The sequence below is a fragment of the Ornithorhynchus anatinus genome, chromosome 1 (assembly GCF_004115215.2).
Source record: "Ornithorhynchus anatinus isolate Pmale09 chromosome 1, mOrnAna1.pri.v4, whole genome shotgun sequence".
In the NCBI taxonomy this organism is placed as follows: Eukaryota; Metazoa; Chordata; class Mammalia; order Monotremata; family Ornithorhynchidae; genus Ornithorhynchus; species Ornithorhynchus anatinus.
This window is the reverse complement of record NC_041728.1, coordinates 67394018-67405241: the sequence shown is the minus strand read 5'-3', so window position 1 is coordinate 67405241 and position 11224 is coordinate 67394018. Positions and strand designations below refer to the sequence as shown.

The following is an 11224-nucleotide window of genomic DNA, read 5'->3' as shown; positions in this document are numbered from 1 at the left end:
TCCTGCAAATGTGGGCTAGAAAACCCCTGCCACAAAGTGGGCTGAGACCTACCGTTTATTTGGTTTTCAGATAAGTGATGGGAGAATTAGAGAAGGTTGACTGTAATTGTAGAACTCACCACTCCAGGCAAAACAAACAACCAACCTCAATTCAAAACAGTGCAAACACCATTTAAGCAAACATGAAAGAGCGGGATGTCTGTCTCCTCAGAAATAACAAACTCCCGTCTAACAGGGCAGATCAGATATACTCAACCACAGGAACAAGCCAAAGGCATCGGCGAGTCCCCCGGGAGAAGTAATTACAAAAAGTTAAAATTTTGAAAGGAAAGCACAAAGTTAAAGGCAGAATAAATATTGTCACAAATATTTTTGCTAGTTTTAAGAAGATGCACAACCAAGCCAGGAAAACCACCATCTTAAACTACAATGTAGTAGTAGGAATGAAACCGGAGGGCAAAAAATAATCACATTTTGAGGAGTGGTGAGGCCTAGTGGAAAGAGCAGGGGACCAGAAGTCAAGAGACCTAGATTCTAGTCCTAGGTCTGCCACTGACCTTGCTTTGTCAGTCAATCAATCATATTTATCGAGTGCTTACCATGTGCAGAGCAAGGTACTGAGCACAGACAACATGCCAGAGTTGGTATGTATGTTCCCTGCCCACAGTGAACTTTTAGTCTAGACCTTGTGACCATGGACAAGTCACTGAACCTCTCTGTGCCTCAGTTTCCTCATCAGTAAAATGGCAATAAGATACCTGTGAGCTCCATGTGGGACAGGGATTGTGTCTGAGTATCTTGTATCTCCTCCAGCGCTTAGCATGGGCCTTGGCCTATAGTAAGTGTTTAAAAATACCATGACTAATAAACAGTGCTTTGGTTCATGTCAAGAATACAATGTGGCAGTTTGGTTCGGAGTAGAATCAATCAATCAATGGTATTTATTGAGCCCTTACTGTAGAGAACCCTAACTAAGCACGTCGGAACGTACAATATGGTAGAGTTGGTCGATGCAATTTCTGCCCCCGAGGAGTTTGCAGTCTACAGGGGGGACGGGCATTAAAATACAGAAAGGGGGTACAGAACACCTGATTTTATTTTTGCAACTAATTCTGTGGATTACCTACACTCTTTTTGCTACCTTTTACTGTAAAATGAGACTATTAGCTTTACCTGCCTTTTTTCTAAGGGTCAGGAAAAATGAGATCGATTCCATTTGGAAAAAAAATACCTATTGATCCCTGAGATAGATGCTCGATGAGCACAAGTAATTATTCAGAAAAAAGAATGAAGAATAGACCTTTTACAAAGAGCACCAGTGGCAGATGCTGACTCACTGGATCCAGAGAGGCTCCGGTGAATTCATCTCGGCCAAAGCTGCCTCCCACGGGGAGCTGCTAGCCTGTTATTACACTCTGGCGTTTCTATAGCACTTTCTATTTGCAAAGTGCCCTGTTCTCCCCCCCTGGAGAGATGGGTGGATGGCAGCCATCATTAACCCCAATCATCAGTTGTGGAAAAGAAGGTTCGAGGAGGTGACGTTTTCCTTTTACATTTTCTATCTGGCTTCCCACCGTCTTTTCGGCTTTGCACAGACATACCTCCATGAAAGGTAGCTTATCTCCCTTGGGGGCCAAAACGGCTGCTCTAGTGCTGTCAGCAGCAGAATGGTGGGCACAACTGTGTGAATTATGGTTAGAATTTATGGAACCAACACTACTCCCTTGGGTCCCTCTGGCCCAGGGCTAGGGGAGAATGATGTCAGGTTTAAGCGGTGTGGACTAATGGATAGAACACGGGCCTGGGATTCAGAGAGACCTGGGTTCTAATCCTGACTCCTCCACTTGTCTGCCGTGTGACCTTAGGCAAGTCACTTCACTTCTCTGGACCTCGGTTAAGTCATCTCTAAAATGAGGATTATGGCTGTGAGCCCCATGTGGGACATGGACTGGGTCCAACCTGATTACCTTATATCTACCCCAGCGTTTAGACCAGTGTCTGGCACGTAGTAAGTGCTTAACAAATATAAAAAAAGGGTTGGAGCGAGGACTCAATCAGTGGCATTTATTGAGTGCTCACTGTGTGCACAGCACTGTACTACAGGCTTGGGAGGGTAGAATACTTATAAAGAATAAGTTGTAAATGATCCCTGTCCACAAGGACATTACCCATTCAATCGCTCATTTCACTGTGTCCCAGGGGGAGCATTATTGCCAGGGATGAAAGAGTGTGAGTAGCCTTGTGCAAGCCAATAGCACTAGAATCAACTCCTCTGTGACACTTCAGGCCCAAGACTCATAATAATAATAATAATGGTATTTGTTAAGGACTTACTCTTTGTCAAGCACTCTCCTTAGCTCTCGTCTTATGCCGTCGAGTCGCCGCTGACCCATAGCAATGCCATGGACACATCTCTCCCAGAAGGCCCCACCTCTATCTGCAATTGTTCCCGAAGTGTATCCATTGAGTTTTCTTGGTAAAAATATGTAAGTGGTTTACCATTGCTTCCTTCCAAGCGGTAAACTTGAGTCTCCACCCTCGACTCTCTCCCATGTCTCTGCTGCCCAGCACAGGTGAGTTTTGACAAGTAGCAGATTGCCTTCCACTCGCTAGCCATTGCCCAAGCTAAGAATGGAATGGGTAGACCTCTGCTTGACTCTCCCTCCCATAGTCGACACTTGTGGAGTACTGGAAACTCTCCAGGTGCGACCCTGAGAGAGGGAGCTCTGGGGTGGATACAAGTTTACCAGGTCAGACACCGTCCCTGTCCCACATGGGGCTCACAGTTTAAGTAGGAGGGAGAACAAGCTTTGAATCCCCATTTTACAGATTAGGTAACTGAGGCAGGACGAAGTTAGGCGATTGGTCCAAGGTCACACAGCAGGCAAGTAGCAGAGCCGGGATTCGAACCCAGGTCCTCTGAATCCTGGGCCCATGTTCTTTCCACTAGGCCAGGCTGCTCCACTTGGCTCATCCATCGCTCCTGCCAGGAGATGCCATCAGAGGTGGCTGTTGCAATGATACAACCTGGGGCAGTGGAAATTAGCTGGGAAATGTCTCCTGGAAAAGAAGAAAACTAACTTGGCCTCCAAAGACCTAGATTTATTCTGTGATTTCGAGTGAGTCAGAAGATCCCTGGGGGCCTTATGGAAAAACCTAGAGCAAATCTCAATGTTACCGTGAGGAAGAGATGATTTCATGATGAATAAACCTATTGTACTTAAGGGCAATCCTGCCCCACAGCAGAGATATACAAATGACAGTTCATATCTGTCTGAATTCTACTCACCCCATCTTCAAAAACCTCTTGAAATCTCACCTTTTCCGGGAATCATTTCCGGATAAAATTCCAGCGACTCAGCATGCATTTTATATCTAGTCATAGTAATAACAATAATACTAATTTTGGTATTTGTTAAGCACTTACTATGTGCCAAACACCGTACTGAGCACTGGGATGGATACAAGCAAAACAGTTTGGCTACAGTCCCTGTCCCCCATGGGGCTCACAGCCTTAATCCCCATTTTACAGATGAAGTAACAGAGATACAGGGAAGTGACTTGCCCAAGGTCACCCAACGGACAAATGGCGCAGCCAGAATTAGTACCTTCTGACTCCCAGACCCGAGCTCTTTCCACTAGGCTACGCTGTCTTCAGCACTTACACATATTCCGACTTCTTTATTATGCCCTCTCAAGGGCTTTGCACAGCGCTCTGTAGGTAGAAGGCGCTCAACAAATACCATGGACTGATTGGCAGATGCTCAGAGTGTCCATCCTGCATCCCAGTTGCATTTCTAGGCTGGGCGAGGCAGGGTGGTTATGGACAGGGCTCCGCCTCACAGGAATTCCAGGCATCAAGCCAGACTAAGCATTCTGGGCTTGGGCCAGCACGTTCCCTCCCCAAACCTGCGTTTCCAGTTCTGCCCTCCTACTCCACCTTGGCTGCAGCTGAATGTCCGGGGTCAATCTGGGTGTTTGGGCAGAGGTAGTGGAGCGAGAAGAGCCAGGATTGGGGAGATCTGGGCGGCAGGTTTTTCTGCCGTGCCAATTGGCCCTTACAGAACACATGATCCTCTTCAGTGATCCTCTCCAACCCACCTGCAGCCCAAAAGAACACCTCCAACCAAGCCAACCCTTCTCACTGTGTCGCTTCACCTTCCCCAAATGTCAGGAAATGGTTTATACTCTGTTCTTCCCATCAACCTTTATTCTTTTTTCTCAAGGAGAGCCGGTCAGGTTTGAAGATAACACAGGCAATGGGTATTCACCTCTATCAGGGTCACACCTGGAGAATTTCCAGGACTCTACCAGTCTTGACTATGGGAGGGAGAGTCAAGCAGAGGCCTACCCATTCCATTCCTTGCTTGGGCAGTGGCTAGGGAGTGAAAGGCAATCTGCTACCAGTCAAATCTCACCTGTGCTGGGCAGCAGAGGCATGGGACGGAGATTCAAGCTGACTGCTTGGAAGGAGGCAATGGGAAACCACTTCCATATTTTGACCAAGAAAATTCTATGGATACACTTGCAGAACGATTGCAGATGGAGGTGAGGTGATCTGGGAGAGATGTGTCCATGGCATTGCTATGGGTCAGCGACAACTCGACGGCATAAGATGAGACAGTGGGAATTCATTCATTTATTCATTCGTATTTATTGAGTGCTTACTCTGTGCAGAGCACAGTACTGAGTGCTAGGTAGAATACAATACAACAATAAACAGACACATTCCCTGCCCACAGCGAGCTTTCGGTATAGAGTGGGGAGACAGACATTAATATAAATGAATTACAGATTTATACATAAGTGCTGAGGGGCTGAGATGGGGGAAGAACAGAGGGAGCAAGTCAGGGTGATGCAGAAGGGAGTGGGAAAAGAGAAAATGAGGACTTAGGGAAGGCCTCTTGGAGGAGATGTGCCGTCAATTAGGCTTTGAAGGCTTTTTAGGGGTGAGCAATTGTCTATTGGATTTGATTAGGGAGGGAGTTTCAGGTCAGAGGCAGGACTTGGGCAAGGGGTCAGTGGAGAGATAGATGAGATGAAAGTACAGTGAGAAGATTAACATTAGAGGAGTGAGGGTAGGTGGGACAGGGATGAATTTGGGGTGGAATGTTTTTCTCTAACCCTACCTCTAACCAGGGACTATGGCTTTAGAGAGGAAGTCTGCATAAAGCCTCTGGACAGCAGTAAAGCCCTGGAATGGGGAATGGGCAAGGAATTCTAGAGTCCAACAAGGCTGAAAGACACTCTGGCAGTGTGGTCTAGTGGATAGAGCATAGGTCTGGGAGGAAGAAGGACCTGGGTTCTAATTCTGGCTCTGCCACTTGTCTGCTGTGTGACCTTGGGCAAACCACTTCACTTCTCTGTGCCTCAGTTACCTCATCTGTAAAAAGGGATTAAGACTGAGAGCCCCACGTGGGACAGGGTGTCCAACCTGATTGCCTGCATAAACCCCAGCCCTTAGTACAGTGCCTGGCACATAATAAGCGCTTAAATACTATTATTATTATCATTATTATTAATTTCTGAGCCCCGACCAAGGGCCCGAGTCCTAATTAGCACCTGGATTCTAATACTCAGTCCTTCACTTGTCTGCTGTGTGACCTTGGGCAAGTCACTTCACTTCTGGGTGCCTCAGTTCTCTCATCTGCAAAACGGGGAGTCGATACTTGTTCACCCTCCTACTTAGAGGAAGGCCTCAGAGCTTCTTAGGTGCAGGAAGGATCCTGCCAAGATCTGGGGCTGAGACAGAGAGCTACGTCCCCAGCAATGACCTAAGTCAAAGCTCTGCCGCCATCTTGGCTCCATGGGGCCGGGCAGTCTACCTATTGCTGCTCTGCCCAACTCGGTGAAACTCATTTATGTTTTGGGATCAACACAGTTTTAAGAGATGGAAGAAACCCAAAGAATTTGGCGGATGTTATTATAGCTGGTTTTCCTGCCAAACAGGTTAGGGTATTGCCAACTTCTGGGAGTAAGCCAGATTTGGAAATTGATTGCTACTATTGACTGTTGCCATTTATTGAAGCCTGCCTGGTGGGTTTTTTTTTTCACTCCTCCCTTAAACAGAGGTACTAGAACTCCACCCTTAAACAGAGGTACTAGAACTCCTGATAAATTGTAACAGGAGATGAAGCTCTTGATGTCAATACGGAGGGCGGGGCAGGTTTGGTGATTGGAGCATATCTTTTTTTGGGTTATGAAATACAGACCCAAAAGGGGAAAACAAATCCACCTCTTAAGGAAATGATGTCTCCCCGTAATTATAATGGTAATAATAACTGTGGCATTTGTTAAGTGTTTACTATGTGCCAAGCACTGTACTAAGCATCGGGGTAGTTAATAGATGATCAGGTCCCACATGGGGCTCACATTCTAGGTAGGAGGGAGAACAAGTTTTGAATCCCCATTTTGCAGATGAGGGAAATGAGACACACGGAAGTGAAGTGACTTGCCTAAGGTCACACTGCACACAAGTGAAGGACTGAGGATTAGAATCCAGTTCCTCTGACTCCCAGGCCCGAGCTCTTTCTTGTAGGCCACACTACTTCTCAGTGTGGTTTCCCCTTGGTTTTCCCATGCTCCTGAGAGTCACTTCACCCATGTCTGAGACCTGTCCCATCCATTGATCAAATCTAGTTCTGGCGCTCTTACCAGAAGGCCCAGCATTACAGGCCCTAAATGGCAAGGAGTGGCTGAGGGGCCACTGACAATGCCGTAGTTATAGAGGTTGGACACTTGCTCTGAATTTGCCTGTGCCTTTCTCAGGAGCAGTGATGGCAACTTTTTAGGTGACCCTATTTTGCCTTTTTTTTTTTGGCAGGGGGGCTTATATTAAGCCGTTTCAGAGGACCAAGTTGTTGCTACTGTGCAGAAAGATTCATAATAATGAAATAGCCTGCAAACCTCCCCTAGTTCTTTCTGAGATGACCAGAAACACTGATGATGAATCACCTGATAGAAGTGAGTGATGGGTCTGTAGGTTGTGTTCTTCATTTTTATTGGTATTGCTGCTTGACCCTCACCTGATTTTTTTCAAAGCCCTGTGTAATTTCTTTCAGTCCTGTACTTGTGTTTGTTGGCATGCTATTAAAGTCCTTCAGTGTCCCACACCTGCTGAGACTCCCGATTTAGATTTTCCTGACAGTTTAGAGAGCGGAGGTTCGTTCCAGAGGTGGGCTATGTATGATCCTGTTCCAGCACAGAAAGAAAGAAATGTCATCATTAAGCTGGATTTTCCTCTCCTCCAACCCTTTGGACTGAGGAGAGGGGTAAGTTTTCTCAAAATGGTGCCTTCGAAGCACTTCCTCTGGGGGAGGGTAGTGGAGAACTTAATCACCAGGCATTCCCAGCACGGTTCCAAGCTTCCAGTCAACTCTGATGTCATTAACAAATCTTCCCTTTCATTCAATCTGATGTCAGGTAGGTGGAAGCAGGTGTCTCAACCAAGCCTCACGACCCTCCCAAAGCCGCAATGCAAGCGCCAAATAGAAACTACTATTGATTGCTACTACTAAAGAGGAAAATTCCCATTTGAAGTTTTTCCAGAAAAGTTCCTCAGAGAGTTAACTTTGTGGACAGGAAACAAACTCGTGATTCAACCTCTGTTGCTATGTCTGATTCTAAGGGAAACGTAGAACTGGCCATTATCTAGGATTGGGTGTTAACTCACCAACCCACCATGTGTGACGTTATAGATTTCTTCTTTCTACAGTGCATGAGGCAAAAGTGAAATATAAAGTCTGGACAAAATGACAGCTATTGCCAACAAAGGAGCAGTGGAGTTTATTTGTCTAGGGCAGGAATCGGAAGCCTTTGGCTCAGGGGTTGGATATCGCTCCTTTGGGAGGCAAATGTGGCTTTCGATCACGGGCGCCCACCTGCAGACTCGGCATCATTAGCTTCACCTCTACAACCAAAAGCCAAGCAGAAAGCTGGGCAAGAGGTTTCTGGGTTGCCCCGTCCCCTCACCCCCAACATACACACAGTGAGTCAGAACAGGCTGGAGGGGAAGCCCTAATAGCGGCTCTAGACCTCTGGGTGACAGAGTAAGCTGAGGTTTAGCTCTTGCCCGCACCCTCCAACCTCCCCATGAGTTCCGTCTGGCCCCCAAAGGCACGCCGGCCCACCCCCTCTTTGCCCTCAGCAGAAAGCAGCCGTGGAGTTGAAGCAGGCGAGCCAGACTGGGCCAGGAAAGGAAAGAGATGGCTCACACGGCTTGCATGCTGCACCGGTCCTGTTGCCAAATTCTGGATTTATGGAAAGCAGACACAAGGAGGGGCGAAGCACTGGGCAGGAAAGCATGGGGGCAGGGGGCTTGTTCAGCCACTTCACTGGTGGCCAGGAAGGGCTCTTATCACGGACTCCATGCTTGCCAGACCTGGGAGCAGCTGAGTCACACTGTGAGCCCTAGTAGCCACAGAGATTGTGACTGGCTTCATTATCTTTTATCTAGCCAGTGCCTAGTACTATTATTATTGTTATTATTTTTATTCATCCATTCATTCATTCATTAATGAGGTAGAAAGACCGTGTCCGATCTGCTAACCTTGTATCCAACCCAGCACTCTGTATAGCGGTTTGCACATTCATTCCTTCATTCAATCGTATTTATTGAGCGCTTACTGTGTGCAGAGCACTGTACTAAGCGTTTGGAAAGTACAATTTGGCAACAGATAGAGATAATCCCTACCCAACAATGGGCTCGCAGTCTAGAAGGGGGAGGCAGACAACAAAACAAAACAAGTAGATGGGCATCAATGCCATCATAATAGGTAAATAGAATCATAGATATATACTCATCATTAATAAAATAGAGCAATATTTAATATATAAACATATAAATGCTTAGCCAATATCTTGGTTTTTATTATTATTTTCATTATCATCATCTTGTATCTTGAAGGGACCTTGGATTCAGAGATTCTCTTTCCTGACAGGGTTCTGCTTCTGGGTCTAGGGAGAGAGGACTGGGGAATAAACCCTCAGAGGGCAAAAGGAGAGGGAGAGCTGACACTTCATATCAATTTTAAGCCAGGAGAGTCCTGATTAGATTTGTTCCAGAAAGGAAACTGAGGAAAGAGAGATGCTTCAGAGAAACTCCCAAAAGGGGAAGTGCCGAGGCCAGTTGGGTCTGATTATAATCATGCTAAACACCGGGACCAGGGTGACGCAGAGTTTCCACTGTGTGTGGTACTTGGCTACGTGGAAAGCTTGTTGAGAATCTTGAGTGACTTGAAGAGCAACCAGGCAATCTGGGTGAGGCTTGAAGAAAAGAGGGCTAATGGCCAATTTCCATACACCACCTGAAGGCTGAAGTTGGGTTAGTCATTGTTAGAAATTTGTATTTTAGCATGACTGATGACAGAAGTCCAAGAAGCGAATAGCTAAGAGAAGAGAAGCAGAATAGCCTAGTGGCTAGTAGCCTAATGGATAGAGCATGGGCCAGAGAGTTGGAAGAACCTAGGTTCTAATCCCAGATCTGCCACTTGTCTGCTGCATGACCTTGGGCAAGTCACTTTACTTCTCTGGGCCTCAGTAACCTCATCTGTAAAATGGGGATCGAGACTGTGAACCCCATATGGGACAGGAACTGTGTCCAACCTAGTTATCTTATGAATTGTACTTTCCAAATGCTTAGTACAGGAGTCTGCACTCAGTAAGCACTCAGTAAATACGATTGAATGAATGAATATCTATCCCAGCATTTAGAATGGGGCCTGGCACATAATAAATGTTTAACAAATACCATAAAAAAGGGGGACCTGGGAGAGGAGGGAGAATGGGAGCGTAAGGTTGAGGGGCTTTGGGTGCTGTGAACTTTGATGACAGGGAGGCGGGCATGTGCAGGAGATGGAGGGGAGGGAGAGGTCCAGAAAGGAGTAAGTCTCTGGTTGCAAGAACCCACGATTATGGGCAAAACCTAGGAAGGGGAAAGGTTGTAGGCAGGCCCACTGTGCCTAGGGAAATGGAAGTGAGGCACAGAGAAGTTAAGTGACTTACCCAAGGTCACACAGTGACCAATTAGCAGAACTGGGATTAGAACCCTGGTCCTCTGACACTCTGGCCTGAATTCTTTCTACTAGGCCATGCTGCTTCTCCACAAAAGTTAGGAAATTTATAGACTTTGGTCTGTTTCTTAGAAAGTCTGTTGGTAACATGCAGGCAGAGGACCAGGGGAAGGATAGTGGGTTTTTAGCCTTTTACCTGACTTGCTCGAGCAAGTCCCTTTAATTTCTGTTCAACTGTGAGCTCATCTGAACCGTAAGTCAGTCAATCGTATTTATTGAGCACTTACTGTGTGCAGAGGACTGTACTAAGCCCTTGGGAGAGTAAAATATAGCAATATAACAGACACAATCCCTGCCCACAACCAGCTTACAGTCTACAGGGGAGAAGACATACATTAATATAAATAAATAAATTACAAATATGTACCTAAGTGCTGAGGGGCTAGGATGGGGGATGAGAGAAGGGAGCAAGTCAGGGCGACACAGGAGAGAGTTGAAGAAAAGGAAAAGGGGGATTAGTCAGGGAAGGCCTTTTAGAAGAGATGTGCCTTCAACAAGGCTTTAAAGAGGGGGAGTAACTGTCTGTCAGAGAGTAATTTTCTGTCAGATTGTAAGCTCATTGTCTATGCTCTCCCAAGAGCTTAGTTCAGTGCTTTGCACACAGTAAACGCTCAATTTATACGATTGAATGAAGGAGTGACCGAATGAATGGGCAGGAAAAATGTCGACCAACTCATATTGCACTCTCTCAAATGCTTAGTATAGTGCTCTGAACAGACAAAGTATTCGTAAATTTGATTGATTGGGAAAATGTAGGTCATATCCTACCTTCAAGGGCATCCTGAGAAATATCTAGTTAACAAGGATGCAGGAGAGAGGATTGTAGTCCTGATGAACATCTAAAGCATTAAGAATCAACAATGCCCCCTGCCTCCTGTCTCCTGGATGTGTTGTCTAGAAGTGACTGGAGGTAAGTTTGGAATTCTATTTGTTTTGCACTTTGGCAGAAGATAAGGGGGAATGAAAAAGCAGCAGGAATGACTTGTGCCTGCGGCTCTGCCTGTGCAAGTCTAGTTTGCATTCTACGGATTTGCAAAGGTAAAGAAACAACCTTTCATTTCTTGGGCAGGTTATCACACACCACACTGTCATTGTTAGTTTGATCCAAAAGACTGCATGGTCTCGAGTTTGAAATGGAACAAGCGCTTCTAGAG

The 11224-nt window shown here is 46.2% G+C and overlaps 2 non-coding genes across 2 annotated transcripts; one reads left to right on the top strand and one right to left on the bottom strand.

Annotated features, from left to right (window-relative positions):
- Positions 1-2583: 2583 nt before the first annotated feature.
- Positions 2584-2721, bottom strand: LOC114816140. Its single transcript, XR_003763927.1, has one exon. It is a non-coding gene; the product is annotated as a small nucleolar RNA SNORA7 (small nucleolar RNA).
- Positions 2722-4268: 1547 nt separating this feature from the next.
- On the top strand, positions 4269-4408 carry LOC114816651. The gene has a single exon (XR_003764447.1). It is a non-coding gene; the product is annotated as a small nucleolar RNA SNORA7 (small nucleolar RNA).
- Positions 4409-11224: the final 6816 nt, after the last annotated feature.